The sequence below is a fragment of the Pseudophryne corroboree genome, chromosome 4 (assembly GCF_028390025.1).
Source record: "Pseudophryne corroboree isolate aPseCor3 chromosome 4, aPseCor3.hap2, whole genome shotgun sequence".
NCBI lineage: Eukaryota > Metazoa > Chordata > Amphibia > Anura > Myobatrachidae > Pseudophryne > Pseudophryne corroboree.
The window spans coordinates 158,673,526-158,696,650 of NC_086447.1; the positions used below are offsets into that span (position 1 = coordinate 158,673,526).

Sequence of the window (23,125 nt, forward strand, 5' to 3'; positions counted from 1 at the left end):
CAATTAGTGCACAGTGTCCCCTTGCATGGCTCGCTATGCTTTGGGCAAGGTGCCTCGCTTCGCTCGTCACAGATTACCGTTCCAATTGTAGTCCACGTGGATTGTTACGTATGAAAAAGTAAAAAAAAGAAAAAGATTTTGTTTTTAAAAAAACTCATGTCGCCCTTTTGACCTGTCGACCTAGAACATGTCGACCTTCTGACCCTGTCGACCTATAGTGGTGGACCTAGACACTGTCGATCTTCAGACCGGATCCCGGACTGAATATCTATGCCAGCCTTCAGTATCCATACTGAAGCATTTAGACCGGAACAGATGCCTTACTGATAAGTAGGGGAGTGCACAGCAGGGACTGCCAACAGTTCAATTCAACTAGGGACCAGTGAAGCTATTCTGGGGTCAATGCAGTCTCTAGTGATGTGAGCATAGCGCCTCCTGAAAAGTAGTATGACAGAACTCTGTGACCATTATCTCAGTTGTTTTTCCCCCCTCACACCCCATAGAGCGAAGACTGCTCTGTATCAAATGGTAATGTGCAATGAACTGTACATACCTCAGTGAGAATTAGAGTTGCTAGCTCCAGCAATGGATACACCATTTTCCCCCTTCTTAACGAATATTAAAAGATAATAATTTTTCTGTGTGTTCAAGGTGGACTGTATTGAAGAGTCTTTATATAAGGAAACACTGACTTAAAAAGTATTTTTCTAATTGGGATTGATACCTTGCACATCCTGATAATACAATAAATCCATAGTTGTTTTCGTGGTACTTCATGGTATAAGACTAGATTATTTTTGTCTGACCCTCCTGCTCAAATTTGATGCTCACCATGTGTGAAAGTGTTATTGGACTGTAGACGCTCATTCCTCTCTCCCCCCACCCTTTTATTTCTCTCCTTTCTTTTTCTCTTTATGCAGACATTTTAATAACATCCTTATAGGTTTTATACAGATTGTATTACTATTTCTGTATGCCTGTTATGGTTTTTTTTCAACATTTTACTTTGTTACTCAATGTTACCTTCTTTACAATTTTGTAAATTTTTATAACAAAATTTCCAATAAAAACATAACAGAAAGAAAATAAACAGTAGTTGCTAGTATAATACTTCATTCTTATGAATATTAGTTCTCCCACAACATGGAGGGCAACTATTTCAATTTAAGCTACATATAAAATTGCAAACACCACAATCAAACTACAATCACCAAGTATAAAAAAGCACAGTAAACTAGAGTACAGATGCAGCTTCATGCATGCTTTGTTATGGTAGTAAGAACAAAATGTTGGACCCCCATCACCCATGGGAGTCCTCTCAGAACCTAGACGTCAGTGTTTAGTGCTTGGCAATGACCTTTTGGACTGGCGAGTCATTGCGGATGATATTTCAGGCTCTTATTTACCAGACAAAGTGTGACCTTATAAGGATTACCAAAACAGAACCCACTACTCCTAGCTATGTGGCAAAGAGATGATTCATCACATTTTTGTACTGGCTTACATACTCTGTTTTGGTTAAAGGTAACTAAAACCATTATGTGTAGAAAGTTACAGATTATAAACCAAATTCACAACATATCTTATTTACACAAAAAGCTTCAAAACAAAGAACATTTGCAAACCCTGGTTAATAGATTGTCTATTTTCAGAGAGCTAGAGTTTGTAAATATATTGATCTCATTTTCAAAGTGTTATTGAACCACTTAGTGACAGGAGCACCCACATTTTAAATATAAAAAATTTTATGGGGGGGGGGGGGGGGGGGAGGAGAGAGAAAGATGACTAGACTACACATCCTAATTCCAAACATAATGAGACATGCTACCAAGCTGAGACTTGTAGTTCCACACTGAGAGAATAAAAATTACAGGTACACACGCTGGGCACCAATCACTGCTAATACCAATCATAGTAAACTCTGCAATTTAACATAGAGCAAAATAGAGGTGCTCGGCATAATGGCCTACAATACATGAGTCCACCACCATGTCAAGGTGGCCTCATCATCAGGTGGGTCCCTAACACTAAGATACAAGTCCAGGGCACGGGACCCCCCAGGTCAGCACAGGCCCAACACCCCACGTAGGTCATAAGATAATAAAGTAGCTAGGGTGTTTTTAATTAGGAATGGGTTCCTAGCATTCGCAGACTGCATATTGGGAAAGGCACTATTATTAGGAGTCCTGAGAAAAGTTATACAACTTGCCAGTTTAAGGAAGGAGTTCGGGGCACGTCGCACCCTGGGTTGGTGTGACCTGGCTGCCTTGGGGCATTGCATTGTAATATTAATTCAGCACCTTATTACTTTATTACCTACGTAACACTTATTATCACTACCTCTCACCCATGTAACACATGGCTTATGGGGGGTATTCAATTAGCTCTGGTAATCACGGAGCTATTGAATTCGCCCCCTTACCTATTCAATTGGGGCCCATTTTCACAGCATTTATGCCAATGCCTTTTCACCTTTTCTTTTAAGCAAAAAGGCACTGGCGAAAAATGCCTCAACACTGTGGATTCGCCGTGCTATTGAATAGGGTGAATCCCCATTCACCATAAAAATAGTGAAAAGTACAATTTTTTTGCCATGGGGTGAAAAAAAACAACCTAATTGGATACTCCCCTATGCCTCTTATTAACACTAATACTTTAACCTATCCTATCACTAGTGTGGTGCTTTGGAGCATTTGGCCTGAGCTGACTTTGTGGGTCCCGTGCCCTGGACTTGCATCTTAGTGTTGTTAGGGACCTACCTGATGATGAGGTTATCTTGACGCGGTGGGTGGGCCCATAAGTTTTCGACCAAAAAATAAGATTTTACTTACCGATAAATCTATTTCTCGTAGTCCGTAGTGGATGCTGGGACTCCGTCAGGACCATGGGGATTAGCGGCTCCGCAGGAGACAGGGCACAAAAATAAAAGCTTTAGGACTAGGTGGTGTGCACCGGCTCCTCCCCCTATGACCCTCCTCCAAGCCTCAGTTAGGATACTGTGCCCGGACGAGCGTACACAATAAGGAAGGATTTTGAATCCCAGGTAAGACTCATACCAGCCACACAAATCACACCGTACAACTTGTGATCTGAACCCAGTTAACAGTATGACAAACGTAGGAGCCTCTGAACAGACGGCTCACAACAATAACAACCCGATTTTTTTGTAACAATAACTATGTACAAGTATTGCAGACAATCCGCACTTGGAATGGGCGCCCAGCATCCACTACGGACTACGAGAAATAGATTTATCGGTAAGTAAAATCTTATTTTCTCTGACGTCCTAGTGGATGCTGGGACTCCGTCAGGACCATGGGGATTATACCAAAGCTCCCAAACGGGCGGGAGAGTGCGGATGACTCTGCAGCACCGAATGAGAGAACTCCAGGTCCTCTTTAGCCAGGGTATCAAATTTGTAGAATTTTACAAACGTGTTCTCCCCCGACCACGTAGCTGCTCGGCAGAGTTGTAATGCCGAGACCCCTCGGGCAGCCGCCCAAGATGAGCCCACCTTCCTTGTGGAATGGGCCTTGATAGATTTAGGCTGTGGCAGGCCTGCCACAGAATGTGCAAGTTGAATTGTGCTACAAATCCAACGAGCAATCGTCTGCTTAGAAGCAGGAGCACCCAGCTTGTTGGGTGCATACAGTATAAACAGCGAGTCAGATTTTCTGACTCCAGCCGTCCTTGAAATATATATTTTCAATGCCCTGACAACGTCCAGCAACTTGGAATCCTCCAAATCGCTAGTAGCCGCAGGCACCACAATAGGCTGGTTCAGGTGAAACGCTGAAACCACCTTAGGCAGAAACTGAGGACGCGTCCGCAGTTCTGCCCTGTCCGAATGGAAAATCAGATATGGGCTTTTATACGATAAAGCCGCCAATTCTGACACTCTCCTGGCTGAAGCCAGGGCCAGTAGCATGGTTACTTTCCATGTAAGATATTTCAAATCCACCGATTTGAGTGGCTCAAACCAATGGGATTTGAGAAAATCCAAAACTACATTAAGATCCCACGGAGCCACTGGGGGCACAACCGGGGGCTGTATATGTAGTACTCCTTTTACAAAAGTCTGGACTTCAGGAACTGAAGCCAATTCTTTCTGGAAGAAAATCGACAGGGCCGAAATTTGAACCTTAATGGACCCTAATTTGAGGCCCATAGACAATCCTGTTTGCAGGAAATGTAGGAATCGACCCAGTTGAAATTCCTCCGTCGGGGCCTTCCTGGCCTCACACCACGCAACATATTTTCTCCAAATGCGGTGATAATGTTGTGCAGTCACCTCCTTCCTGGCTTTTACCAGGGTAGGGATGACCTCTTCCGGAATGCCTTTTTCCCTTAGAATTCGGCGTTCAACCGCCATGCCGTCAAACGCAGCCGCGGTAAGTCTTGGAATAGACAAGGTCCCTGCTGAAGCAGGTCCCGTCTTAGAGGTAGAGGCCACGGATCTTCCGTGAGCATCTCCTGAAGTTCCGGGTACCAAGTTCTTCTTGGCCAATCCGGAGCCACGAGTATCGTTCTTACTCCCCTTTGCCGTATAATTCTCAGTACCTTTGGTATGAGAGGCAGAGGAGGAAACACATACACTGACTGGAACACCCACGGTGTTACCAGAGCGTCCACAGCTATTGCCTGAGGGTCTCTTGACCTGGCGCAATACCTGTCCAGTTTTTTGTTGAGGCGGGACGCCATCATATCCACCTTTGGTTTTTCCCAACGGTTCACAATCATGTGGAAGACTTCTGGATGAAGTCCCCACTCTCCCGGGTGTAGATCGTGTCTGCTAAGGAAGTCCGCTTCCCAGTTGTCCACTCCCGGAATGAACACTGCTGACAGTGCTATCACATGATCTTCCGCCCAGCGAAGAATCCTTGCAGCTTCTGCCATTGCCCTCCTGCTTCTTGTGCCGCCCTGTCTGTTTACGTGGGCGACTGCCGTGATGTTGTCCGACTGGATCAACACCGGCTGACCCTGAAGCAGGGGTTTTGCCAGGCTTAGAGCATTGTAAATCGCTCTTAGCTCCAGTATATTTATGTGAAGAGACATCTCCAGGCTTGACCACACTCCCTGGAAGTTTCTTCCCTGTGTGACCGCTCCCCAGCCTCTCAGACTGGCATCCGTGGTCACCAGGACCCAGTCCTGTATGCCGAATCTGCGGCCCTCTAACAGATGAGCACTCTGCAACCACCACAGAAGAGACACCCTTGTCCGTGGAGACAAAGTTATCCGCTGATGCATCTGCAGATGCGATCCAGACCATTTGTCCAGCAGATCCCACTGAAAAGTTCGTGCGTGGAATCTGCCGAATGGAATCGCTTCGTAAGAAGCCACCATTTTTCCCAGGACTCTTGTGCATTGATGCACAGACACTTTTCCTGGTTTTAGGAGGTTCCTGACAAGTTCGGATAACTCCCTGGCTTTCTCCTCCGGAAGAAACACCTTTTTCTGAACCGTGTCCAGAATCATTCCCAGGAACAGCAGACGTGTCGTCGGGGTCAATTGAGATTTTGGAAAATTCAGAATCCACCCGTGCTGTTGCAGCACTACTTGGGTTAGTGCTACTACGTCCCCCAGCTGTTCTCTGGACCTTGCCCTTATCAGGAGATCGTCCAAGTAAGGGATAATTAATACGCCTTTTCTTCGCAGAAGAAACATCATTTCGGCCATTACCTTGGTAAAGACCCGAGGTGCCGTGGACAATCCAAACGGCAGCGTCTGAAACTGATGACAGTTTTGCACCACGAACCTGAGGTACCCTTGATGTGAAGGGCAAATTGGGACATGCAGGTAAGCATCCTTGATGTCCAGGGACACCATAAAGTCCCCTTCTTCCAGATTCGCTATCACTGCTCTGAGTGACTCCATCTTGAACTTGAATTTTTGTATGTACAGGTTCAAAGATTTCAGATTTAGAATAGGTCTTACCGAGCCGTCCGGCTTCGGTACCAGAAATAGTGTGGAATAATACCCCTTTCCCTGTTGTAGGAGGGGTACCTTGACTATCACCTGCTGAGAATACAGCTTGTGAATGGCTTCCAATACCGTCGCCCTGTCTGAGGGAGACGTTGGCAGAGCAGACTTTAGGAACCGGCGAGGGGGAGACTTCTCGAATTCCAACCTGTAACCCTGAGATACTACCTGCAGGATCCAGGGGTCCACCTGTGAGTGAGCCCACTGTGCGCTGAAATTCTTGAGTCGACCCCCCACCGCCCCTGAGTCCGCTTGTAAAGCCCCAACGTCATGCTGAGGGCTTTGCAGAAGCCGGGGAGGGCTTCTGCTCCTGGGAGGGAGCTGCTTGGTGCACTCTCTTACCCTTTCCTTTGCCTCGGGGCAGATATGACTGTCCTTTTGCCCGCTTGTTCTTATAGGAATGAAAGGACTGCGGCTGAAAAGACGGTGTCTTTTTCTGTTGGGAGGGGACCTGAGGTAAAAAGGTGGATTTCCCGGCTGTTGCCGTGGCCACCAAATCCCATAGACCGACCCCAAATAATTCCTCCCCTTTATACGGCAATACTTCCATATGCCGTTTGGAATCCGCATCACCTGACCACTGTCGCGTCCATAAACTTCTTCTGGCAGATATGGACATCGCACTTACTCTCGATGCCAGAGTGCAAATATCCCTCTGAGCATCTCACATATAAAGAAAAGCATCCTTTAATTGCTCTATAGTCAATAAAATACTGTCCCTATCCAGGGTACCAATATTTTCAGTCAGGGAATCCGACCAAACCACCCCAGCACTGCACATCCATGCAGAGGCGATGGCTGGTCGCAGTATAACACCAGTATGAGTGTATATACTTTTCAGGGTAGTTTCCAGCCTCCTATCAGCTGGATCCTTGAGGGCGGCCGTTTCAGGAGACGGTAACGCCACTTGTTTTGATAAGCGTGTGAGTGCCTTATCCACCCTAGGGGGTGTTTCCCAGCGCGCCCTAACCTCTGGCGGGAAAGGATATAATGCCAATAACTTCTTTGAAATTAGCAGTTTTCTATCGGGGTTAACCCACGCTTCATCACACACTTCATTCAATTCCTCTGATTCAGGAAAAACTACAGGTAGTTTTTTCAGACCCCACATAATACCCCTTTTTGTGGTACTTGCAGTATCAGAGATATGCAAAGCCTCCTTCATTGCCGTGATCATATAACGTGTGGCCCTACTGGAAAATACGTTTGTTTCTTCACCGTCGACACTAGATTCGGTGTCCGTGTCTGGGTCTGTGTCGACCGACTGAGGTAAAGGGCGTTTTACAGCCCCTGACGGTGTCTGAGACGCCTAGACAGGTACTAACTGGTTTGCCGGCCGTCTCATGTCGTCAACTGATTTTTGTAACGTGCTGACATTATCACGTAATTCCATAAACAAAGCCATCCATTCCGGTGTCGACTCCCTAGGGGGTGACATCACCATTACCGGCAATTGCTCCGCCTCCACACCAACATCGTCCTCATACATGTCGACACACACGTACCGACACACAGCAGACACACAGGGAATGCTCTTATCGAAGACAGGACCCCACTAGCCCTTTGGGGAGACAGAGGGAGAGTTTGCCAGCACACACCCAAGCGCTATAAATATATAGGAACAACCCTACAGAAGTGTTGTTTCCTTTATAGCAGCTTAATATATCAATATCGCCAAAAAAGTGCCCCCCCTCTCTGTTTTTTTACCCTGTTTCTGTAGTGCAGTGCAGGGGAGAGTCCTGGGAGCCTTCCTCGCAGCGGAGCTGTGCAGGAAAATGGCGCTGTGTGCTGAGGAGATAGGCCCCGCCCCCTATTTCGGCGGGCTCTTCTCCCGGTGTTTGTGAGACCTGGCAGGGGTTAAATACATCCATATAGCCCCAGGGGCTATATGTGATGTATTTTTAGCCAGAACAAGGTATTATCATTGCTGCCCAGGGCGCCCCCCCCCCCAGCGCCCTGCACCCTCAGTGACCGCTGGTGTGAAGTGTGCTGACAACAATGGCGCACAGCTGCAGTGCTGTGCGCTACCTCATGAAGACTGAAAAGTCTTCTGCCGCCGGTTTCTGGACCTCTTCACTTTTCGGCATCTGCAAGGGGGTCGGCGGCGCGGCTCCGGGACCGGACTCCATGGCTGGGCCTGTGTTCGATCCCTCTGGAGCTAATGGTGTCCAGTAGCCTAAGAAGCCAATCCATCCTGCACGCAGGTGAGTTCACTTCTTCTCCCCTAAGTCCCTCGTTGCAGTGAGCCTGTTGCCAGCAGGACTCACTGAAAATAAAAAACCTAATAACTTTTTCTAAGCAGCTCTTTAGGAGAGCCACCTAGATTGCACCCTGCTCGGACGGGCACAAAAACCTAACTGAGGCTTGGAGGAGGGTCATAGGGGGAGGAGCCAGTGCACACCACCTAGTCCTAAAGCTTTTATTTTTGTGCCCTGTCTCCTGCGGAGCCGCTAATCCCCATGGTCCTGACGGAGTCCCAGCATCCACTAGGACGTCAGAGAAATGATGCTTATGTTTACTCTATGTAAAATAGCAGAGTTCACAAATTGTTATTGGGAATGCTTGTTGCCTAGGGTGTGCACCTGCAATCTTTCTTCTTTCTGTTTAGGATTAGATTTTTGGCCTGCTCTATGTTAGAAATGGCAAAAGAACTATACACCACCACCTTCTACTACCTTGACTTGCATAATGCAAAAGAATTAAACAAAAATAGAAAAAAAAACAGTTCTGCATTTCCATTCTATTTTTTAGCACTTCTGTTTTTAAGCTCAGGTTCCCCAGGAATGAGTGCCAGTGTCTATAAAACAATCTGTACCAAGGATCAGGAATAGTCATTTATAGGGCAGTGAGATCATGTCTTATATACAGCATCACATTCCACATGGTCCTCACACTCCGCTCTGTATGACACAGAAAATAAGGAAGGGGAGGGAAAGGGGAAATATCAAGAAGGTCAGGTTAGGGTACTAAAAGACAAATATAAACAGGGAAGAAATGCAGGCTGTTGGCAAGGAAACTCACAGAAGCAGGGCTGAGAAAGGTGGGGGAAAAGAAACATTACATCAGGAAGGCAGAATAAAAATGAGTCAGTATTTGGCCTTAGGAAGAGAATAAATCCTAGCTGGGTGGAACAACACTGCGTGTAGCCTAGAGAGAGGACACTACAGAACACAGTGAGCCAGATTCTAAATGACATTTTGAAAAGAAACTGCCTTAGCAAACATTTTCTGTATTCTAATGTTGCTGACAATTCCCCAGAATACGGTTACACAAAGTCACATAGACCATCCATTTGCAAGACAAACTAAACCAAACGTTTCCGTTTTGCAGCTTACACATGAAGAAACCCAAGCCATCATTTCAGAAAGTAATAAGAAGCCGTTATACCCAGCGAGATGGGCAGGACTATTAGTTACATCTAGCCATACTTCCAAGCAGTAGGATTTTATTTCATGGCACATTTCATTTTCCTATATCCCTCTCCCGCAGTTTGCACTGGACATTGCTCTTATTTTCACACACCGGATGTACTGTACAGTTTCTTTTCATCTTGTCTGTGATATTTGCTGTTCACCAAACCGCAATCATTTTCATTTTTATTTCTGCGTAACATTTTGCAGACAAGAGATCCTATACTGTACCTGTACGCAATGAGAGAAGGGCGTCCGTTCAGTAATACACAAGTAGCACCACGGGGGAAGGGGGTGGGGTCCTATTCCTTTTATGAGTAACCTAAATGAAGTCAGAGACTGCTTATTTTACTTGTCATTTGAAATCTACCATTTCCATTCATCCCCAAGACACTAACAAAATATAGACTATCAAAACTTTCCTTTCAACACTTTCATGTATATTTAGCCGGCTAGAAATATGATCCTGTAATTCTTTCATTCCTAAATCCACATTTTTTCCACTGTAGTCTATGCACTTTTCCAGACTGGTAAATACCACTCAGATCATCCCAAAAAATGTGCAACAGAGGCAATTAACCCTCTTCACTCACCCTGAGCAGTGTTAGAGAACCCTTAGATGCTGCATTCTTCCAAATGCATACACCCGCAGCTAAGGAAGGACTGTTAGGTCCTAAATATGACCGTAAATGCCAAGCTAAACCACTGTGATGAACTCAGCCTTGCTCTGATCACCTACTGTAACTACAATTATTAGCCAATACTCTATTTACCAGTATAAAGGGACTTTCACCAACAAAAAAGTGGGAGGCTGCATTTTAGGTCTAGGATACTAATCAAATCATGTGACAGAAGGGTTTTACACCTTTCCAAACACACACTTGCCACTTCAACAGTCCTGTTATAAATGAGGTAATATTTACATACTAGCTATATATACTATGTTACATGAATATATTAATAATTACCCCTAAATCACTTCATACAAAGGGTGGCAGAATTGATTTGCACACATACCAGTTCACAATGGGTATTGATTTGCCCTTCAGGTGAATGTCACGCCAGCAGCACGCACAGAGCATATGAGTGTGTGCGACAGGAATTAACGCTTGTGCTGTCTAGAACACGGTTACGTGCACAGTTCCCGAAGCGAGCATCAGTGGGTGTAGCAAGTTTGTTTTCGAAGCCCCTCATTAACAGAAGGGATCATATTCTGCTAATCCGCCCTTTCAGTTTGGAACGTGATTTGCACTCATCACGTCAGTATTTAGTAAATAGTTTTAGGAACCAACGGGATGTCCAATAGAGATTGCAATGCCTATTTATTTGTAGCAAGAGGCTAGCTAAGTAACACTGACCAACCTGACAGAATACAGCTTTGTATTAAAGCAGAGTCCCAACTCTTTGCTATAAATACAGCGAACGAATAGGCATTCCACTCACATCTATTTAGAATCTGCTACTATGGAGAGGCAACTAAGAGGTTAAAAGATGGGTCATGTGGATAAAATGTAACTGGCAGAGACAGTGCCCCATATATCTGGCAGAGCATGTTAGATTAGATCTTGCTACATGTATACATATCAATGAAACAGAATGCACTCATGGGATCGGATGTTACAATGTACTGGCAACCAAGATAGAACCTTTATTAAAAGGACCAAGAATAATTGTGTGAGCCCTCTGGTTTGCCAATAGTATATCTTTAAATCCAGAGAGAAGGCTTTATTTATTGATATATCTATTTTTAGGTCTGTTGATCCTGCTCCTGGCATGTGAAAATAAAGAGAGACGGAAGAATTTGCACCAGTCATCTAGCAGCGCGATGACTCAATACAGCATTTTCTACAAGCTGCTTACTCATTTTAGAAAATCCTATAGGTTATGTTTTCTGTCAAAAATGTCGAGAAAGACATCAATGATGACCAAAGCATTCCCCTCCTCTCCCTGCCACATAACGATATCTAAATACCTCATCATTAAAATAATTAGCTCCAGTATGCAACAATAAACCAAATTGGGAAGTTTTGATTGCACAAAATGCATTTTTGCCCCTTTAACTGAGTGGCCTATGTACCAGTAGCAATAAAGTGTTTGAATCCTGTAGAAATAAATGTATAATGTCAACAGTAATGATTAGGACATTTCCGGAGTAAGCAAGACCCGATTTCAATTAACATGTTCAGCATGTTTAACCGCCAGACGGGATGGACATCACAATGTTTGAAAACCTGATAGGGGCGAGGTAAGTATGTTACCACCTCTCCCCTAATCCTCCCTTTCCGCAGCCTAACTCTAAACTACCCCATAGTGTCTAACCCTAATCTCTTCTTTCCCACAGCGTAACCCTAACCCTCCCCATTAGTATCTAAAAACCTACCCCAACCCACCCGCAGTCTGACCCTAACCTCTTCCCAACACCCCCCCCCCCTCCCCCAGTGTGGCACCTAACCCTAAAATCAACCCGCTATACTTATGGTCAGGATGCTGGATGTTGGGATTCTAGCATCTGTTTCCTGTCCCTGACGGGATTCCGGCATCGACATTCTGATGGGTGTTGGGATTCTGACAGCCAGCATATACCCACATCCCCAAATAACAATTGTTGTTAAAAGGCAATAATAGAAGGCCTACTATGAGGGAGAATAAACCTTCTGATGAGGACAAGCGGAGCTTCTGCCCATGGAAACCAGTCAGCTTCAGTAATCTAGTACATTCTTTAAAATGATAGCTAGAAGCTAATGGACTGAAATGTACAACTTCTCCCCACATCACTCTTTAGAAGGTTTAATACATCTCCCCCACTGTCTTTGCACAAGCTGCTCTCACTTTTTTTTTTTAAATAACATTTATTGAGCATAACAGAAAAAAAGTTCACCAATCAGACCCAATATCTCCATAAACAAAACAGTATACACAACAAAGCAGACAATAAGCAGTTGGCGTAAAAATCTTAAAGGCAATAAGAGAGATCAGTAAAGGCATAACAAATCGAAATACTGAAATAGAGCATAACATTTTTTTTATATATATATATATATATATATATATATATATATATATATATATATATATGGGGAGAACAATCAGATCAATAACCAGAAAGGTGCATGAAAAAGGAAAGAGAAGAGAAAAGAGAAACAGAGGAGTAGAGGAATATAGGAATAAAGGGATAAGGGATTAGAGGGTAAGAGGAATAGTGGGAGAGAAGAATGGAAGAATAGAAGGATAGCCAGACAAGGTGTGTGCGCATTATCAGTGCGAGGTGAAGATAAATGAAATGGTTACAAGAGGGGGTTCGGCCTCATAGTAAGTGGTCCATGGTGAACAAATTGAGTCGGAGTATTATGAATAACTGAGATTTGCTTCAGTCTGTAGGTCGACCAGATAGCGTTGATAGTAGCAGGTAAGGGGGGAGGAGTGATCGACTTCCAATTTGCTGCAATTTGGCGTGGGAGGTGGATAATCAGTCTAGCTAAAAGTGAATATAAGGGGGAAGAGGGCATATCAAAGCCAGTAATGTTTTTAATCAACTTCTGTATTTCCTTCCAATACTGACTTATATAAGGGCATGTCAACCAAATGTGTAAGAAAGTCCCCGTTTGGCCACATTGACGCCAGCAAAGATCCGGCGTGTTGGGATAAATAGCGTGGAAGTGGGTACTAGGTACCAGCGAGCATAGAGCTTATATATATGCCTTTTCTTTTGTACGCACGGAGATCGAGCATTTCAATATCGCCTGTTTAATTTGGGACCATGCTACAAGAGTGAGCTCCTCGCCTACATCCTTTTCCCAGGACAATTCATGAGATTCTTTGGGGTGTTGGTTGTGGTATAATGGGAGTTGATACAAAGATGAAATGAGCCCCTTAGATGACTGGTGGTGATGACATAGAGATTCAATGGTGGAAGTGGACGTAGTCGGAGAAGGATGCTCGAGGGAATGATAGAAATGCCAAATTTGTAAAAATTGGTGAAAGACCCTGTGGGGGAGATTAAAACGGGATTGTATACTAGCAAACTCTGGGAAGGTGTGTAGAGGAGCAATGTCGAAAGGAAATGAGAGGTTGTGGTTAGTCCATAACTGGAACGGACGGTGATCCATACTTGGGATGAAGGCAGGATTGTTTCTATGGGGGACTAGAAGTGGGGGTGACCCGAACGAAGTTTATAGAAATGTATACAAAAATCCTAGACGGATAATGAGAACCGTATCGTAGGGAGGAGGGAGATAGAGGTCGGGTGGTTAGAGGGGGAGCACCATAACAGGGTAGAGGGAGAATAAACAGAGTGTGAGCTTCAATGTACGTCCACACTTTCTGGTTCGGAGGGGCATGCCAATGCACACAGGTTAGTTGCTTTCACTTTTTATGGCACAGAACCAGAGAAGCAGTGATTTTTCACAACCAAAAAGACAGAGATGGGCCCAGAGCTGTTCAGCGCTTTTAGAAGCACTGTTTTAAAGTATTTATACGGGGAGTTCAGAAAGTCCCTCTGCGGTGAGTGTGTGCTAAGCAAGTGTCACTGCAGAGAATATGTGCCAAGTAATATAACAATTGTTTTTACACACTTTATTCACATGAAATAAGCTTGTGTTGGAGGGTCTCTGGCTGCTCTGTACCTTTCTGGCCTCACACGGCTGTAGAGTAGATCTGCAGCCAGAGACTGCTCTCACTGAGGATGGACTTTCTGAACTCCCTGTATAATTCTAGCAGCCATTTACTCACATTGCAGTTTTTGCACATAGCTTAACACATAAAAAAGCCAGAAAAAAACACATCAAATTGCCGTATATTAAATCTATACAGCAAGAAAAAATAGAAACAGACGGAAAAATTGTTACGTTTTTCCTAGTATATCATAAAAATCAAAGCAGACAAGAGATTGCCAAGTAACCATGGTAATGCTCCAACAGTGATGTAACTTACTGTGATGTTGGTCCAGTGTGATAATATAACATACCCTTTGGCTAGCTGAAGTGTATAAATGGACTGTCCATTCCAGTCTGCAGACAGTTTATCCGGGCCTGGTGTGTGAGCTCAGATGAGGAATATGCTCCTGACCACACAAGTTACGGATGGTTTGGGTACACAGATAAAGAACCTAAGTTAAAGAGCCCACTGCATTTTTTGCTAGTGAGTTGAGCACTTTCCTGTATGGGAAGAGGTGGTCACTGCTGGCTGTGCTTGAGACATACGTACAGTATGACCTCACCTCCCAGTGTACAGAGACAGACTGGGCCAGACTTCTGGAAAGATCATTATGCAGTGTAATGCATGTGCCTCTTGACCTTAGCTTATGGCTGACAAGTGGCAGGGCAGTAAAATACTGTTAAGGCCATTATTCTCTAAATGTTATGTAAGTAAATCTCAGTACATTTTCTAGTTTAGGCAAACAAGTACTGTTCCACAAAGAACTGTGATATGATACCAGGTCAGATCATATAGTCTATAGTTTCAATTAGCTATTATCACAGAGCAACAAGTAGCAAAAGTAATAAATATATTATTAATAATAATACTTATTATTATTATTATTATTATTATTATTAAGACTATTATACACGGGGATGTAGTCAGTATCCCGGTGCCGGAATTGCGGACAGACCCCCGAGGTATGTATGAGGGTTAGGCATAGGGGGAGAGATGGGGTTAGACTGCGGGAGTGGGAGAGGTCAGAGTTAAGGTGGGTACACACTACAGCGACGGGGATTCGTTCCGACGTCGGAACGAATCCCCTTCAGCCCTAGATGGTGTGTACACACTGGGGGGATGCTAATGAAGGTCGGAACAAACATGTTCCGTCCTTCATTAGCATACTACAGGACGCTAGCGACAACGCTTGGTTTTATGTACATCTGTCGCTAGCATCCGAGGGAGCGCGCAATCCCCCATACACACTGAGCGATGTAGGCAATACGTTGTTACGAAAAGACGTATTGTGCAGACACTGCTGTAGTGTGTACCCAGCTTTAGGCTGCGGGAAGGAGAGGTTAGAGTTAGTCTGTGGGAGGGGCGAGTTAGGGGTAAAACACTTACCTGGAAGCAGTCTGAATTCCCAGCAGGATTACGCTGTCGGAAATCCAGACCGCAAGGATTTCATAGCCAACCTTTTCCATGATGCAGTGTCATTTCCATGCCACATAATTAATTTTATTATATACTAGATATGTTACAGCAGTAACTAAATATCAAAACCTTAATACATCTCTACCAACAGTGTTTATTGTGTCATATGCAGGAAATGTGCCTTGAAAAACTCCATTTAACAGAAGCAGGGGCTGCAAATACAAAGATAAAGACTAGTGCTCCTTCTGTCATTACATAAAGCGGTGTAGCACAATATGCCACGGTGTGCCGCTCTGATGTCATGCAGGAAATCTCCAGTCCCGACAATAGCTTCTACAAGAGTATACCAGGAAGCCACCAATTCTAGTTTCCATATCATTTGCCTTGGGCTCAGAACAATCCTCAGGCCGGCGAGATCTCGCACACAGCTGTAAGTGATTACAGTGGGAGGATTAAAAAAAAATTATTCAGAAATATTTGGTCAGACGAACGAGCAACTTGGGAAAGGGCTGAAACTCATTCACAACCTGCCAGAATAGTAAGTTAGTATAATGAATATATGCAATAAAATGTACTCAGGTTGAGCTTGACCTATTGTAACAACCTACTGTAAACGGTTTTTGTACAATAGCACTTTTTCACAACTGCACTGAATAACATATGTATAAACAGATACCTGTCCTTGAACACATGAAAGTACCAGGATTGTTGATGTGCTCATGGGCAGACCAAACACCGTGCACAGGTCACGCATAGGGAGACATGGGGAAGCACATGCCGGAGCAATGACAGGTCAGGGGGACTGCCCACTGTGTCCACTGCTATCAGTTTTCTTTAACCACTTAACTGGCCGCCAGTCGGGCTTTCACTGACACTTCCAATGCAACCGTCGGCCTCATCTGTCCCTATTTTATTTTAAAGAGGAAAACAGTTCAGATTTCCTCTTGAAAGTCCGCCCTCATACTGTGCGGTAGCAGTCTGTGACAGCCGACATCACATGCCCGATTTGTACCCTAGAATGCAATAGTAATCATGTAGAGCATACGCCATATATGTAAGGGGCCCTGAGCGCTATTCTGCCGAGATCAGCTGCAGCAGGTGGAATAATGATAATGATTGGTCCCCTCTGAAATTATTTGAACGGGGCGGGGGGGAATTATGTGACTGGGGGGGGCGGGTGTTTTAGGGGGGAATTTATAGCCACAGAGAGATGTATTGCCGTGAGAGGTAATGCTACAATGGAGGCATATGGACAGTGTGGTGGAGGGTAATGATGCTTGAGGATCTTTTAGCAATGTTGGGATGAGGGGTAGGGGGATAATGCTACAATTGAGACCTATTGACACAAGGGTGAGTGGATAAAGTTATCGTGAGTGGGCACAGACAGGGCATACTATAGGTCAGTTTTATTTGGCACCCGCAGGCACGTGATGCACTCTCGTGACTCTTGCCACACAGAACACATATATGCTTCAAAAACTGTTGTTCTAAATTTCTAACTATTATAAGGATGTGTGACACATGTCTGATCACAGATCATGGCTGCAGAGGTTAAGAATGGGAGAAAGAGAGACACATGCGTATGGGAAGAGCAGAAACGGTTTACAAGAACAGAACACAGAGGGAAACATACCAGTGAAAGATGTGCCTGGTACAGTGTGGAAAGTGTGAAGATAGATGTACAGCTGGAAGTATAGTATACCAGAGAGAAGAAAGTCTGCAGGACCCTCCTGGCAGTGACCAGAAGCCACTATATCCCCAGCACAGATTCTACACAAGTTTCATGTGGGAATAAAAGAAATCCTAGCAATGAATCTGCAGCTCACAAATTGAGAGACGAACAGCTTTTGTGAATGCAGTAAGACAGCCTTGTCTAATCTGTTATTTACACAAGCAGGTGGCTCATCTTCCCAAGAGGAATAAACCATCCCAGTAACACCCTATACTTCCCCTTTCCAACCTCGCAGACCATATAAAATGCAAAAGGCGAAGGAGGAGAGAAAGCAGATGGAACAGCTCATGGATAATGAGTGAACAGCACTAGATATCCAATGACAGACACTGACACATACATCAGGCTGCAAATCAACATGCACAGAATATAGAACTAATTACACGTTTGGCTATTTTTTTTTTAATACTGTAATGAAAGTGGATGACACACAGTGCGTAAGAGGTCTCTGGGACCCTGCTATATAGTGCGTCACTGAGACAGGTTACATGTATCAGATTCACACTGGCTGTTGGGACGGACTCACACTTATTAAATGTCAGTTGACAACCTAGATGCAGACATTTACTACACTGCAGGGCAGGTACTAGGAGACAGTTGGCAAAGCACCTTAAAAAATAAAAATGAAAAAATAAATGACTGCAGGCGTCTAATAATGAGCCACATCTCCCTGGGCTCCTTTAAAGGTTCATACTGGCTTCAAGAAATGACTGAACGGCTTATAAATTCTATGAACGCTAAAGCTGGGTAAACACTAGGCGATATTTTGGACGATTTGGTGTTTTGAAACGAATTGGAATGACAAATCATCCACATCGTTGTTTATAGCAAATTCCGTCTAACGATAATGAGCGTCTAGTGTGTACTCACTAGCTGATATATATACATATATAGTATATTGTTAACGACCTAAAGATGCCCAATATTGTTTGTTCTGGAGTTCAAAAGGAAAATTGGGACGACCGTCAAGTCCTTTGCAGTCTCATTTAATACCACATATGTAGCTCAGACACAAAATAAATCAAAACAATGTTTTCAGAGAATTTAGTGATGAATCAGATTAATAATTTACATTAAAAACAAAAGAATTTCCCTAGAGTTACACGTTGCTGATGATTATGTGTTTACATGCATCAGAATATTTAATTGAATACAAAACGATAGTTAAGGAAATATTTCATTATGTTTTGTCTTATTATGCTACTTCAATAACCTCACATTAATGTCAAGTAGGTATTATTAATTATTATTACATTTTATTTATTAGGCGCCACGTGTTTCGCAGCGCCGTACAAAGGACAGTACAGGGGACAAAACATTGCATTACAGTAAATAAATAACAGAAATAGAGTACAGGTAACAGAGCACCACACGTTCTCAAGACATAATACAGCTAAGATGTAAGTATTGAGGGAATGATCATCGTACTACTAGAGGCTGGTGGCCATAGATGGAGATGAGCCTTTACTAGCAGGATAAAGATGGTCGTTGAGTAGGGGAGAGCTCTGAGTGAAATGTGTTGAGACGAGGGCTTAGATAACAAGAGGAAAGAGGGCCCTGCTCTGAAGAGCTAACAATCTATTGGGGGAAGGGCGACAGACAGATGACAAGAGGTGCAGGCAAGTGGGAGGTAGCCTGATGGCAGTATGCAAGCAAAGCTGAGATGTTCACGGCATGAGGCAGGGGGGTGGAGGCGCGGCTTAAGCACTGGGTTATGCATCGGGAGGGTATGCTTTGATGAATAGGTGGGTTTTTAGTGCCCGTTTGAAGCTTTGCAAGGTTGGGGAGAGTCTAATGGAGCAGGGGAGTGCGTTCCACTGAAGGGGTGCAGCACGGGCAAAATCCTGAACTCGTGCATGGGAAGCAGTGACCAGGGCGGTGGAGAGGCGACGGTCATTAGTCGACCGTAGGGGGCGGGAGGGAGTATGAAGGGAAAGGAGGTTGGAGATGTAGGGAGCAGTGGAATTAGAGATGGCCTTGTATGTGAGGGTGAGGAGTTTGAAGAGGATTCTGTAGGGGAATGGGAGCCAGTGTAGATTTTGTTGAAGGGGAGTGGCAGATGTGGTGCGGCGGGAGAGGAAGATAAGCCTAGCTGCGGAGTTCAGGACAGATTGGAGGGGAGCAAGATGGGAGCAAGCGAGGCCAGTGAGGAGGACATTGCAGTAGTCAAGTCGTGAGATGACCAGTGAGTAGATGATGAGTTTAGTTGCACTCTGGGAGAGATATGGCCTGATACGAGCAATGTTGCGTAGCTGAAAACGACAGGATTGTGCCAGAGCTTGGATGTGGGGTGCAAAGGAGAGGGAGGAGTCAAGAGACGCCCAGGCAGCGGAGTTGGGGAACGGGGGAGATGGTGGTGTTGTCAACAATGATGGAGATATTGGTCGGGGGTGTTGCTCTGGATCGGGGGAAGATGATGAGTTCCGTTTTGTCCATGTTGAGCTTTAGAGAGCGTTCAGACATCCAGGAGGAGATTGCAGAGAGGCAGCTGGAAACCTGAGAGAGGACAGAGGGGGACAGATCAGGAGATGAGAGGTAGAGTTGTGTGTCATCAGCATAGAGGTGGTATTGAAGCCCAAATGAGTTAATGAGCGCACCCAGGGAAGAGGTGTACAGTGAGAACAGAAGGGGTCCAAGGACAGAACCCTGAGGGACACCAACAGGAAGGATGGAAGGGTGTGAGGTGGTGCTTGAGGCAGACACAGAGAAGGAGCGGTTAGTGAGGTAAGAAGAAAACCAGTCAAGGACAGTGCTAGAGAGGCCAGCGTTTTGGAGTGTGCCGAGGAGGAGAGGATGATCTACGGTGTCAAAGGCAGCAGAGAGGTCCAGAAGGATGAGCAGAGAGAAGTGGCCCCTGGATTTGGCCGAAAGCAGGTCATTGGTGACTTTCACCAGGGCAGTCTCAGTTGAGTGGAGTGGGCGAAAGCCAGATTGTAGTGGATCGAGGATGGAGTGGTCAGAGAGGTAGCTTGTGAGACGGCTGTAGACTAGTCGTTGAAGTCGTTGGAGGCGAAAGGGAGAAGAGAGAGGTTAGTGGGTGATGAGGGGTCGAGGTTGGGTTTTTTGAGAATAGGCGAGACCAGAGCATGTTTGAATGGTAAGGGGAAGATGCCAGTGGAGAGGGACAGGTTAAAGAGGTGAGCAAGGTGGGAGCAGGCACTGGGGGAGAGGGAGCGGAGAAGACGGGAGGGAAGGGGGTCCAGGGGGCAGGTGGTGGGGGGGGGGAGGATAAGATGAGGGAGTGGACTTCCTTTTCTGAAGTGGGATGGAAGGAGGACAGGGTGGGATAGATGGAGGGGAGGGATAAAGGGGGCAGGGGGGTAGCAGAGGGGTGACGGCGGGAGATGTCGTGTCGGATATCCTCAATTTTGGAGATGAAGAAGGAGGCAAAGTCAGTGGTAGTGAGGGAGGATGGGAGGGGAGGAGGGGGGGGCGAAGGAGAGTGTTCAAAGAGACGGCGTGGACAGGAGGACTGAGAGGAGATGAGTGCTTGGAAAAAGGACTGCTTGGCGAGGGAAAGAGCAGAGCTGTAGGAGGAGAGAATAAACTTGAAATGGAGGAAGTCCGCCAGAGAGTGAGATCTCCTCCAGGAGCGTTCAGCGGAGCGTGAGCATTTTTGTAAGAAACGTGTTAGTTTGGTGTGCCAGGGTTGGGGTTTGGAGCGGCGGAGGGGGACAGAGGAGAGGGGGGCCACAGAGTCGAGAGCAGCGGTTAGGGAAGAGTTATAGAAGGTGGCTGCCTGGTTGGGACAAGTCATAGTGGAAAGAGAAGAGAGGAAAGTCTCGAGGGAGGACATGAAAGTGGGGTTGAGAGACCCGAGATTGCGACTGGTGGTGGTGGTGGGTCTGGGCGTGGAGAGGAGGAGGGAGGAAGAGAGGGTGAAGGAAAGCAGATGGTGGTCCGAGAGAGGGAAGGGAGAGTTTGAGAAAATAAGATTTTACTCACCGGTAAATCTATTTCTCGTAGTCCGTAGTGGATGCTGGGAACTCCGTAAGGACCATGGGGAATAGACGGACTCCGCAGGAGACTGGGCACTCTAAAAGAAAGATTAGGTACTATCTGGTGTGCACTGGCTCCTCCCACTATGACCCTCCTCCAGACCTCAGTTAGGATACTGTGCCCGGAAGAGCTGACACAATAAGGAAGGATTTTGAATCCCGGGTAAGACTCATACCAGCCACACCAATCACACCGTATAACTTGTGATACTATACCCAGTTAACAGTATGAAATATAACTGAGCCTCTCAACAGATGGCTCAACAATAACCCTTAGTTAGGCAATAACTACATACAAGTATTGCAGACAATCCGCACTTGGCATGGGCGCCCAGCATCCACTACGGACTACGAGAAATAGATTTACCGTTGAGTAAAATCTTATTTTCTCCGACGTCCTAGTGGATGCTGGGAACTCCGTAAGGACCATAGGGATTATACCAAAGCTCCCAAACGGGCGGGAGAGTGCGGATGACTCTGCAGCACCGAATGAGAGAACTCAAGGTCCTCCTCAGCCAGGATATCAATGTTGTAGAATTTAGCAAACGTGTTTGCCCCTGACCAAGTTGCAGCTCGGCAAAATTGTAAAGCCGAGACCCCTCGGGCAGCCGCCCAAGATGAGCCCACTTTCCTCGTGGAATGGGCTTTTACTGATTTAGGATGCGGCAATCCAGCCGCAGAAAGCTCCAGCTGAATTGTGCTACAAATTCAGCGAGCAATAGTCTGCTTAGAAGCAGGAGCACCTATTTTGTTGGGTGCCTACAGGATAAAAAGCGAGTCAGTTTTCCCGACTCCAGCCATCCTGGAAATATAAATTTTTAAGGCCCTGACTACGTCCAGTAACTTGGAATCTTCCAAGTCCCTAGTAGCCGTAGGCACTACAATAGGTTGGTTCAAGTGAAAAGCTGATACCACCTTAGGGAGAAACTGGGGACGAGTCCTCAATTCTGCCCTATCCATATGGAAAATCAGATAAGGGCTTTTACATGACAAAGCCGCCAATTCTGACACACGCCTGGCCGAAGCCAAGGCCAATAACATGACCACTTTCCACGTGAGATATTTCAAATCCACAGTTTTAAGTGACTCATACCAATGTGATTTTAAGAAACTCAACACCACGTTGAGATCCCAAGGTGCCACAGGAGGCACAAAAGGGGGCTGAATATGTAGCACTCCCTTTACAAATGTCTGAACTCCAGGCAGTGAAGCCAGTTCTTTCTGGAAGAAAATCGACAGAGCCGAAATCTGGACCTTAATGGAACCCAATTTTAGGCCCATAGTCACCCCTGACTGTAGGAAGTGCAGAAAACGACCCAGCTGAAATTCCTCTGTTGGGGCCTTCCTGGCCTCACACCACGCAACATATTTTCGCCAAATACGGTGATAATGGTTTGCGGTTACTTCTTTCCTGGCTTTTATCAGCGTAGGAATGACTTCTTCTGGAATGCCCTTTTCCTTTAGGATCCGGAATTCAACCGCCATGCCGTCAAACGCAGCCACGGTAAGTCTTGGAACAGACAGGGCCCCTGCTGTAGCAGATCCTGTCTGAGCGGTAGAGGCCATGGGTCCTCTGATATCATTTCTTGAAGTTCTGGGTACCAAGCTCTTCTTGGCCCATCTGGAACCACGAGTATCGTTCTTACTCCTCGTTTTCTTATTATTCTCAGTACCTTTGGTATGAGAGGCAGAGGAGGGAATACATAAACCGACTGGTACACCCACGGTGTCACTAGAGCGTCCACAGCTATTGCCTGAGGGTCCCTTGACCTAGCGCAATATCTAGTTTTTTGTTTAGGCGGGACGCCATCATGTCCACCTGTGGCCTTTCCCAACGGTTTACCGACAGTTGGAAGACTTCTGGATGAAGTCCCCACTCTCCCGGGTGTAGGTCGTGTCTGCTGAGGAAGTCTGCTTCCCAGTTGTCCACTCCCGGA

At 45.5% G+C, this 23,125-nt stretch overlaps 1 protein-coding gene across 2 annotated transcripts in view; it reads right to left on the reverse strand.

Annotated features, from left to right (window-relative positions):
* Positions 1-23,125, reverse strand: part of PPP2R3A (protein phosphatase 2 regulatory subunit B''alpha) — a 411,391-nt gene that overhangs the window by 245,329 nt on the left and 142,937 nt on the right. Inside the window, exon 1 of one of the 2 annotated variants that reach the window (XM_063915514.1) lies at positions 10,407-10,482. The exons of the other annotated variant lie outside the window; for it this stretch is intronic. The gene's annotated coding sequence lies outside the window, so the exon portion shown is untranslated. Of the gene's footprint in view, positions 1-10,406; positions 10,483-23,125 lie in introns of those variants that run through there. 2 annotated transcript variants of the gene reach the window in all.